This window comes from Pristiophorus japonicus, chromosome 19 (assembly GCF_044704955.1).
Source record: "Pristiophorus japonicus isolate sPriJap1 chromosome 19, sPriJap1.hap1, whole genome shotgun sequence".
Classification (NCBI taxonomy): Eukaryota; Metazoa; Chordata; class Chondrichthyes; family Pristiophoridae; genus Pristiophorus; species Pristiophorus japonicus.
The window spans coordinates 2,120,081-2,128,886 of record NC_091995.1 but is presented as its reverse complement, the minus strand read 5'-3'; positions in this window follow the sequence as shown (position 1 = coordinate 2,128,886).

Sequence of the window (8,806 nt, the reverse complement as noted above, 5' to 3'; positions counted from 1 at the left end):
AGCTTTCTCATTAATAGCAATAACTCCGTATCTACCAGTTCTCATTGGTATTAATGAGAAAAAAATCAAAGACACTACACACATATAATAAAAAATAAAAACATACCACATAATTAAAATTAAAGTTAATAAATATCTAATAGAAAAAAAATTCCGAGTTTTTTAAAAGTTTTTAAAATTCTGGTTGAAAATAAATGTAACGTAGTGGGCAGGTTTTTTTTTAAATAAAATATGTTTTTTAAAGTTAATTTAATTATATTTTGGTATGTTTTTAAACTCTTATGCCTGTAACAGTAGGCGATGACCCTGCTTTTATCAGGCGCAAGAATTTTGAAGACGTTTGCTGGGCAAGATATGGGTAAATGCCACAATCTTGCCCAAGCAAATGTCCTCACACCCGAGATATGGACAATTTGTCAAGCTCCAGCTTCACAAATCGGAAAAGCCGTTTTTTAGCGCATGCGCATTGTGTGCCGAAAACTGGCTTTTCCAATATCTTCCTGGGTCCGTAGACACTCCTTACAGACCTGGGGAGGCCAGGATTTCCAGGCCAATAATTTGCTTTTTAAATTTTTGTGCCAAAGTGGATAATCTCACACTTTCTCACATTATACTCCATCTGCCATATTTTTGCCCACTCACTTAGCCTGTCTATATCCCTTTGCAGATTTTTTGTGTCCTCCTCACAACTTGCTTTCCCACCCATCTTTGATTCATCAGCAAACTTGGCTACGTTACACTCGGTCCCTTCATCCAAATCATTAATATAGATTGTAAATATTTGTGGCCCCAGCACCGATCCCTGCGGCACCCCACTAATGAGCGTTTGACAACCGGAAAATTACGCATTTATCCCGACTCTCTGTTTTCTGTTAGTTAGCCAATCCTTTATCCATGCTAATATATTAACCCCAACCCCGTGAACTTTTACCTTGTGCAGTAACCTTTTATGTGGCACCTTATTGATTGCCTTCTGGAAATCCAAATACACCACATCCACTGGTTCCCCCTTATCCACCCTGTTCATTACATCCTCAAAGAACTCCAACAAATTTGTCAAACGTGATTTCCCTTTCATAAAACCATGCTGACTTTGCTTGAATGTATTATGCTTTTCCAAATGTCCTGCTACTGCTTCCTTAATAATGCATTCCAACATTTTCCCAATGACAGATGTTAGGCTAACCACTCGATAGTTTCCTGCTTTCTATCTTAAATAAGGGCATTAGATTTGAGGTTTTCCAATCTGCTGGGACGTCCCCAGAATCCAGGGATTTTTGGTAGATTACAACCAATGCATCCACTTTCTCTGCAGCCACTTCTTTTATGATCCTAGGATGCAAGTCAACAGGTCCAGGGGACTTGTCCACCTTTAGTCCCATTAGTTTACCGAGTACTTTTCCTCTAGTGATAGTGATTGTCTTAAGTTCCTCCCTCTCTACAGCCCCTTGATTATCCATTATTGGGATGTAATTAGTGTCTTCTACCATGAAGACCAATACAAAATATTTGTTCAAAGTCTCTGCTATTTCCCTATTTTCCATTATTAATCCCCAGTCTCAGCCTTTAAGGAACCAATATTTACCTTAGCCACTCTCTTCCTTTTTATATACTTGTAGAAACTCTTTCTATCTGTTTTTATATTCCTTGCTAGTTTACTTTCATGATCAATCTTCCCGCTCTTTATTATTTTTTTAGTCATCCTACGCAAGCTTTTAATACTTTTCCAATCCTCTGGTCTCCCACTAATCTTGACCACTTTGTATGCCATTGTTTTCAATTTGAAACCGTCCTTTACTTTGTTAGTTAACCATGTATGGTTCTCTTAAAGTCTTTCCTTCTCACTGGAATATATTTTTGTTGAGAGTTCTGAAATATCTCCTTAAATGTCTGCCACTGCTTAGCAACTGTCTTACACTTAGTCATGTGTGTACTTTTGGGATCACTAGCCACTAGGTGGCGTCACTGTTTGAGGCCATTGGGCTCCACGCACGTGTGTGCAGCCCAAGTATAAAAGGCCAGCCATTTTGTATATTAGTCACTTTGGGCCTTAATAAAGCAGAGGCAAGGTCCTACCTCTTGGAGTTAAACAGTACTCAGTCTAACAGTTATTGCATGCACAACACTTGGCGACGAGGCAACTGGAATCTTTGCATGCAAAAATGAGCACAATTCGATTGTTGGAGCGATTTGTGTAAGGAGAAGATTGGGCAGACTTTGTGAGCCGTTTGAGCCAGTTCTTCATGGCCAACAAAATGGAGGAGGTCGGTGACACAGATCGGCGCCGGGTGGTGTTCCTCACAGTTTACGGTCCAAATATTTATGGTCTGATAAATAATCTACTCTTGCCTGTGAGTCCAACAGAGAAGACGTATGAAGAATTGTGTACACTGGTACAGGACCACCTTAAGCCAGACGAAGGCATCATCATCTCGAGATATAAATTTTACATGCACGTTCGCTCAGAGGGTCAGAATGCGGCGGAATTCGTTGCCAACCTGCGACGTCTAGCGGGACGGTGTATGTTTTGGGCTGTGTTGGCAGACATGCTGCGGGACTTCTTTATAATGGGAATAAACCACGAGGTGATCCTGCGTAAACTACTGGTGGTGGAGACGTTGGACTTGAACAGGGCCATCAAAATCGCTCAGTCATGCATGACGACAGATAGAAGTCTAAAGCAGATATCAGTGAAAAATTGAAACTCAGCAAGTACTGTAAATATGATTGATTTGGCATTCAGCAGAGTGGCACATGGCAGGGCCTACCCGACTGCGTACGCGAAACTTGTGGCTGCCCAAAGTCCGCCAGTAGGAATGCATCCGATTTCTCCATGTTGGCTTTGTGGGGGAAATCACCGGCACCAGCAGTGCTGATTTAAGCAATATTGTTGCAAAGGCTGGCTGAGAGTGGGGCATCTCCAACGCAAGTGTCCGCAGATGAGCAAGCGTGCTGCGACACACGACGTGGAGGATAATGGTGAGACTAGCGCGGATCTGGATACGCAATCTGAGATACCAGAGGAGGAAGTGTATGGACTGTACTTGTTCCTAACTAAGAGCAAATGATAATGATCAACATGAAATTTAATGGGGTGCTGGTATCGATGGAACTGATCGATGGGGGTGAGTCAATCGATAATGAGCCAGAGGGCATTCGACAAGCTGTGGGATACTCAGGCTGTGAGGCCCAGGCTGAGTCCAGTCAATGCCAACTTGCACACGTACACCAAAGAACTCATAATGCTGATTGGCAGTGCCACAATTAAAGTGTCTTATGATGGTGCTGTTCATGAGTTACCGCTATGGATTGTCCCAGGCAATGGTCCAAAGCTGTTCGGCAGGAAGTGGCTTAAAAAATCAGATGCGATTGGAACGACATCAAGGTGTTGTCATCGGAGAAAGATAAATGTGTCCAAATACTGAGCAAGTTCTCCTCGCTGTTCCAATCAGGCATCGGCAACTTCACGGGAGCCAAGGTGTAGATCCACGTGGACTCGGATGCAAGACCCATCCATCGTAAAGCTCAGGCAGTTCCATATATGATGATGGAGAAAGTCGAAATTGAACTGGACAGACCTCAGCGTGAAAGGATCATATCACCGGATGAATTTAATGAATGGGCCAGCCCCATTGTTCCTGTGCTGAAAAGTGATGGCACATTCAGAATCTGTGGAGACTACAAGGCTACAATCAACAGGGTTTTGAAACAGGATCGGTACCCATTACCGAAGGCTGATGACTTGTTTGCAACGATAGCCGGGGGGAAGTCGTTCACCAATCTGGACTTGACATTGGCCTATATGACACAGGAGCTGGTTGAGATGTCGAAGAGACTTACATGCATTAACACGCATAAAGAACTGTTTATTTAAAAGGTGCCCTTTTAGAATTCGCTCGGCTGCAGCAATATTCCAGAGGAACATGGAGAGTCTACTGAAGTCCGTTCCCTGAACCGTCATGTTCCAAGATGACATCCTGATCACAGGTTGTGACTCTGAAGAACATCTGAACAATCTGCAAGAGGTTGTACATTGTCTGGACAAAGTGGGACTCAGACTTAAACGCTTGAAGTGCGTCTTCATGGCACCAGAGGTCGAATTCCTGGGAAGGAAAATTGCTGCTGACGGTATCAGGCCCACGGACGCGAAAACCAAGGCCATCAAGCATATACCCAAGCTGCAGAATGTGACAGAGCTGCATTCGTTCCTGGGTCTACTCAACTACTTTGGTAACTTCCTACCTAAATTGAGCACCTTATTAGAACCACTGCACCTGCTGCTAAAAAAAGGCGACAACTGGGTGTGGAGTGCGTCTCAAGACAGAGCTTTGTTCTAACAAGCTGCTGGTACATTATAACCCATGTAAACATTTAGTATTGGCCTGCGATGCTTCATCATATGGAATTGGTTGCGTACTCCAACAAGCCAATGAGTCGGGTAAATTTCAATCAGTCGCATATGCTTCAAAAAGTTTGTCTAAAGCAGAAAGAGCCTACAGCATGGCAGAGAAAGAAGCACTAGCTTGTGTGTATGGGGTTAAAAAGATGCATCAGTACCTGTTTGGTCTTCGGTTTGAACTGGACACAGATCACAAGCCACACATTTCACTGTTCTCTGAAAACAAAGTATCAATACCAATGCTTCATCCTGCATCCAGATTATGATTATGTCATTCGCCATAGACCTGGCACCAAGAATTGTGTCGATGCTTTGAGCCGTCTGCCGTTGCCCACACCGGAGGTGGAAACGCCACAACCGGCGGACCTATTGTTAGTTATGGATGCTTTTGAGAATGAAGGAACACCTGTCACGGCTCAACAAGTTAAGACCTGGACCAGCCAGGACCCGATTTTATCGGTGGTGAAGAGTTGCATCCTCAAAGGTGATTGGTCTGACATATCGAAGCTAACGTGTGAGGAGCAAAATGCCTTACATTCGTCACAAAGCTGAACTGCCTATTCAGACGGACTGTATACTGTGGGGCAATTGTGCTGTTGTGCTCAAGAAAGGGAGAGAGAAATTTGTACGTGAGCTACATAGCACACATCCCGGCATTGTAATGATGAAAGCCATCACCAGGTATCATGTATGGTGGCCGGGAATTGACTCTGAGCTGGAATCATGTTTGCATCAGTTGCATGCAGCTCAGCAAAGCACCAGCGGAACCTTTTTTTAAAATTTTAAAATACACTTTATTCGTATAAAAATTTGCACAATACCTTGGAAAGCAGATCAGTACATTTGGATACGGTCAGCAATTCCATACAATACATTTGGATGCTGACGGCAGTTCCGTTCAGTACATTTGCTTGCTTTACATTTCGAGGTACAATTCAGTACAATCCAGGATACATTGTAATACAGTCATCACATTACGTTACATGTGGCACTATACGATACACGGAATGGGTGAGGTACAGTTACATTTCTTTGCAACATACATTACTAAACAGAACTTGCATTATACATGGCACTACATAGGTGTTTTCAGACCATGGTGCTCGAGGTATACAAAAGGTTTACAAGTACAGCCCGAGGGGAGTTTTATACTGATTCCAGCCCCTGGGTTTACCGTGGCAGAAGGGCTTTAAACGGTGGTCTTCCCCACCGTGCCTCAGCACGTACTCCTGGATCTTGGATTGCGCCAGTCTGCAACATGCAGACGTGGACATCTCCTTGCTCTGGAAGACCAGCAAGTTTCGGCAAGACCAAGAGCGTCTTTCACTGAGTTGATGGCCCTCCAGCAGCAGATGATGTCTGTCTCGGTGTGTGTCCCTGGGAACAGCCCGTAGAGCACAGAGTCCTGTGTTACGGAGCTGCTTGGGATGAACCTCGACAGCAACCACTGCATCTCCTTCCAGACCTGCCTTGCAAAGGGGCAATCCCGAAGGAGATGGATGATTGTCTCGTCCGCACCACAGTCAACTTGGGAGCAGAGTGCTGTGTCTCTGAAACCCCGGCTGTGCATGAAGGATCTGACGGGTAGGGCCCTCCTCACCGCCAACCAAGCTACGTCTTGGTGTTTGTGTGAAAGTTCTGGTGATGAGACATTCTGCCAGACGAGTTCGACAGTCTGCTCGGGGAACCACCCGACAGAGTCCACCCTCTCCTTCTTTCGTAGGGCGTCCAGGACCTTACGTGCTGACCACTGCTTTATGGCCTTGTGGTCAAAGGGGTTTTTTCTGAAAAACTTTTCCACGAAAGACAGGTGGACAGGCATGGTCCAACTGGTGGGGGCGTTTCGCGGCAGCGTGGCCAGACCCATCCTTCACAACACCGGGGACAGGTAGAACCTCAGCACGGAGTGACACTTGGTGTTTGCGTACCGGGGGTCTGTGCACAGCTTGATGCAGCCGCACACAAAGGTGGCCATCAGGATGAGGGCCACGTTAGGAACATCCTTTCCTCCACTGTCCAGAGATTTGTACATCGTGTCTCTGCAGACACGGTCCATTTTGGACCTCCACACAAATTGAAAGACGGCCCGGGTGACTGCCACGGCACAGGAGCGTGAGATGGGCCAGAACTGCACCACGTACAACACCACCGAGAGCACCTCACTCCTGATGACCAGGTTCTTTCCTGCGATGGAGAGGGAGCGCTGCTCCCACTATCCCAGTTTTTGTTTCACTTTGGCGATACGCTCTTCCCAGTTTTTGGTGCATGCCCCTTCCGCTCCGAACGATATTCCCAACACCTTCAGGTAATCTGGCTTAACGGTGACGGGAATAAAGAATAGGTCGGCCCAGTTGCCAAAGAACATGGCCTCGCTTTTGCTGTGATTGACCTTCGCTCCCGAGGCCAGTTCAAACTGGTCGCAGATTGTGAGCAATCTGCGGACCAACTGCGGATCTGAGCAAAAGGTGGCCACATCGTCCACGTACAGGGAGGTCTTGACCTGAGCGCCTCCGCTGCCTGGGATCGTCACCCCTCCAATGCCCGCATCCTTCCTGATGGACTCGGCAAAGGGCTCGATACAACACACAAACAAGACAGACGAGAGAGGACAGCCTTGCCTGACTCCAGATCTGACCGAAAAGCTTTCAGTTTCCCACCCGTTGGTTAGAACTGACCTCGTGATGTCTATGTAGAGCAGTTGGATCCAATTGCGGATATCCTCCCCAAACCCCATCTTGGAGAGCACGTCCATCAGGTACGTGTGCGATATCTTGTCAAAGACCTTCTCCTGGTCCAGGCTGATTAAACAGGTGTCCACCCTCCTGTCCCGCATGTAGGCGATCGTATCCCTGAGTAGCGCCAGGCTATCAGAGATCTTCCTGCCGGGGACAGCGCAGGTCTGGTCCGGGTGGATCACCAGCTCCAGAGCAGACTTGACCCTGTTTGCGATGACCTTCGACAGAATCTTGTAGTCCACATTGAGCAGCGAAATGGGCCGCCAGTTTTTGATTTCCTCCCTCTTCCTCTTCTGCTTGTAGATGATGGTGATGATGCCTTTCCTCATTGATTCTGACATGCTGCTGGCCAGAAGCATACCCTCGTACACTTCCAGCATGTCTGGGCCCATTCAGTCCCACAGAGCCGAATACAACTCGACTGGTAAGCTGTCGCTTCCGGGAGTTTTATTCGTCGCGAGGGACTGGAAGACCTCTGTCAGCTCGTCCAGAGTTAGCGGGTGGTCCAGACTCTCCTACTCGCAGTCGTCTAAGACCTTTGAGATAGATGACAGGAAAGACTGGGAGGCCGCGCGGTCTATGGGCTTGACGTCATACAGCCTGGCATACAAGGATTTGCTGATCCTCTGCATGTCAGGCTGCGAAGACGTCACAGAACCATCTTCTTCCTTTAGGCTGGTGATCACAGAGCTCCCCCTGTGTACCTTTTGGAGAAAGAAACGCAAACACGTCTCATCCTGCTCAACGGAGCGGACTCTGGAGCGGAAGATGATCTTGGAGGACTCTGAGGCAAAGCGCGAGACTTGCTGCCCTTCAACACTTCGAGTTCCTCCGCGACATCGACCCCCATCGCCTGCAGCAGGAGCAGGTTTTGCATACTCTTCTGGAGTTGGGACAATTCCCTCTGTCTCCCTCTAGCTTTCTGAACACCTTTGAGGATGAAGAACCTCTTGATGTTTGTCTTGATTGTTTCCCACCAGTGCATCGGGGAATTGCTGAGGGGTTTTACGGTTCTCCAACCTTTGCAATCCCTCTTGAGTTCCTCAACGTTTTCCAGAGTCAACAGTTTCACGTTGAGCTGCCATATCCCTCTGCCAACTTTCTGGTCTTCCTGTGGGTGACAGTCGGTCAGTAGGAGGCAGTGGTCAGAGAAGAACACCGGTGTGACATCGTTGGATCTGACCTTGAGCCTGTGGGACACAAACAGGAGGTCTATTCTGGAACGGACGGACCCGTCTGGTCTCGACCAGGTGTATCTGCGCGGTGCTCCGTCTGCAGGGTTGCTGAAGGCGTCGCACAGCTTGGCATCTTTTACCGCATCCATCAGGAGTCTGGACGTGGTGTCCAGTTTGCTGTCAGCTCTGCTGGATCGTCCAGCCGCATCGATGATGCAGTTGAAGTCACCGCCCAGAATGACCGTTGCCAATAGCAGTGGGAGCTGCTGGAAGAGGGCCAGCCTCTCATTCTTGAGAGCTGGGGCATAAACATTAATGAACCTGAGAGGGGAGTTTTTGTACATTACATCTGCTACGTGGCGGCCGCCCACCACCTCCTTAACTTCGGTGATGGTGAAGTGGCCTCCCCGCAGCAGAATGCCCATGCCGGAGGACTGGCAATCGTTGTCACCTGACCATATGGATGGTCCATGGGCCCACCATCGTGACCACTGCCG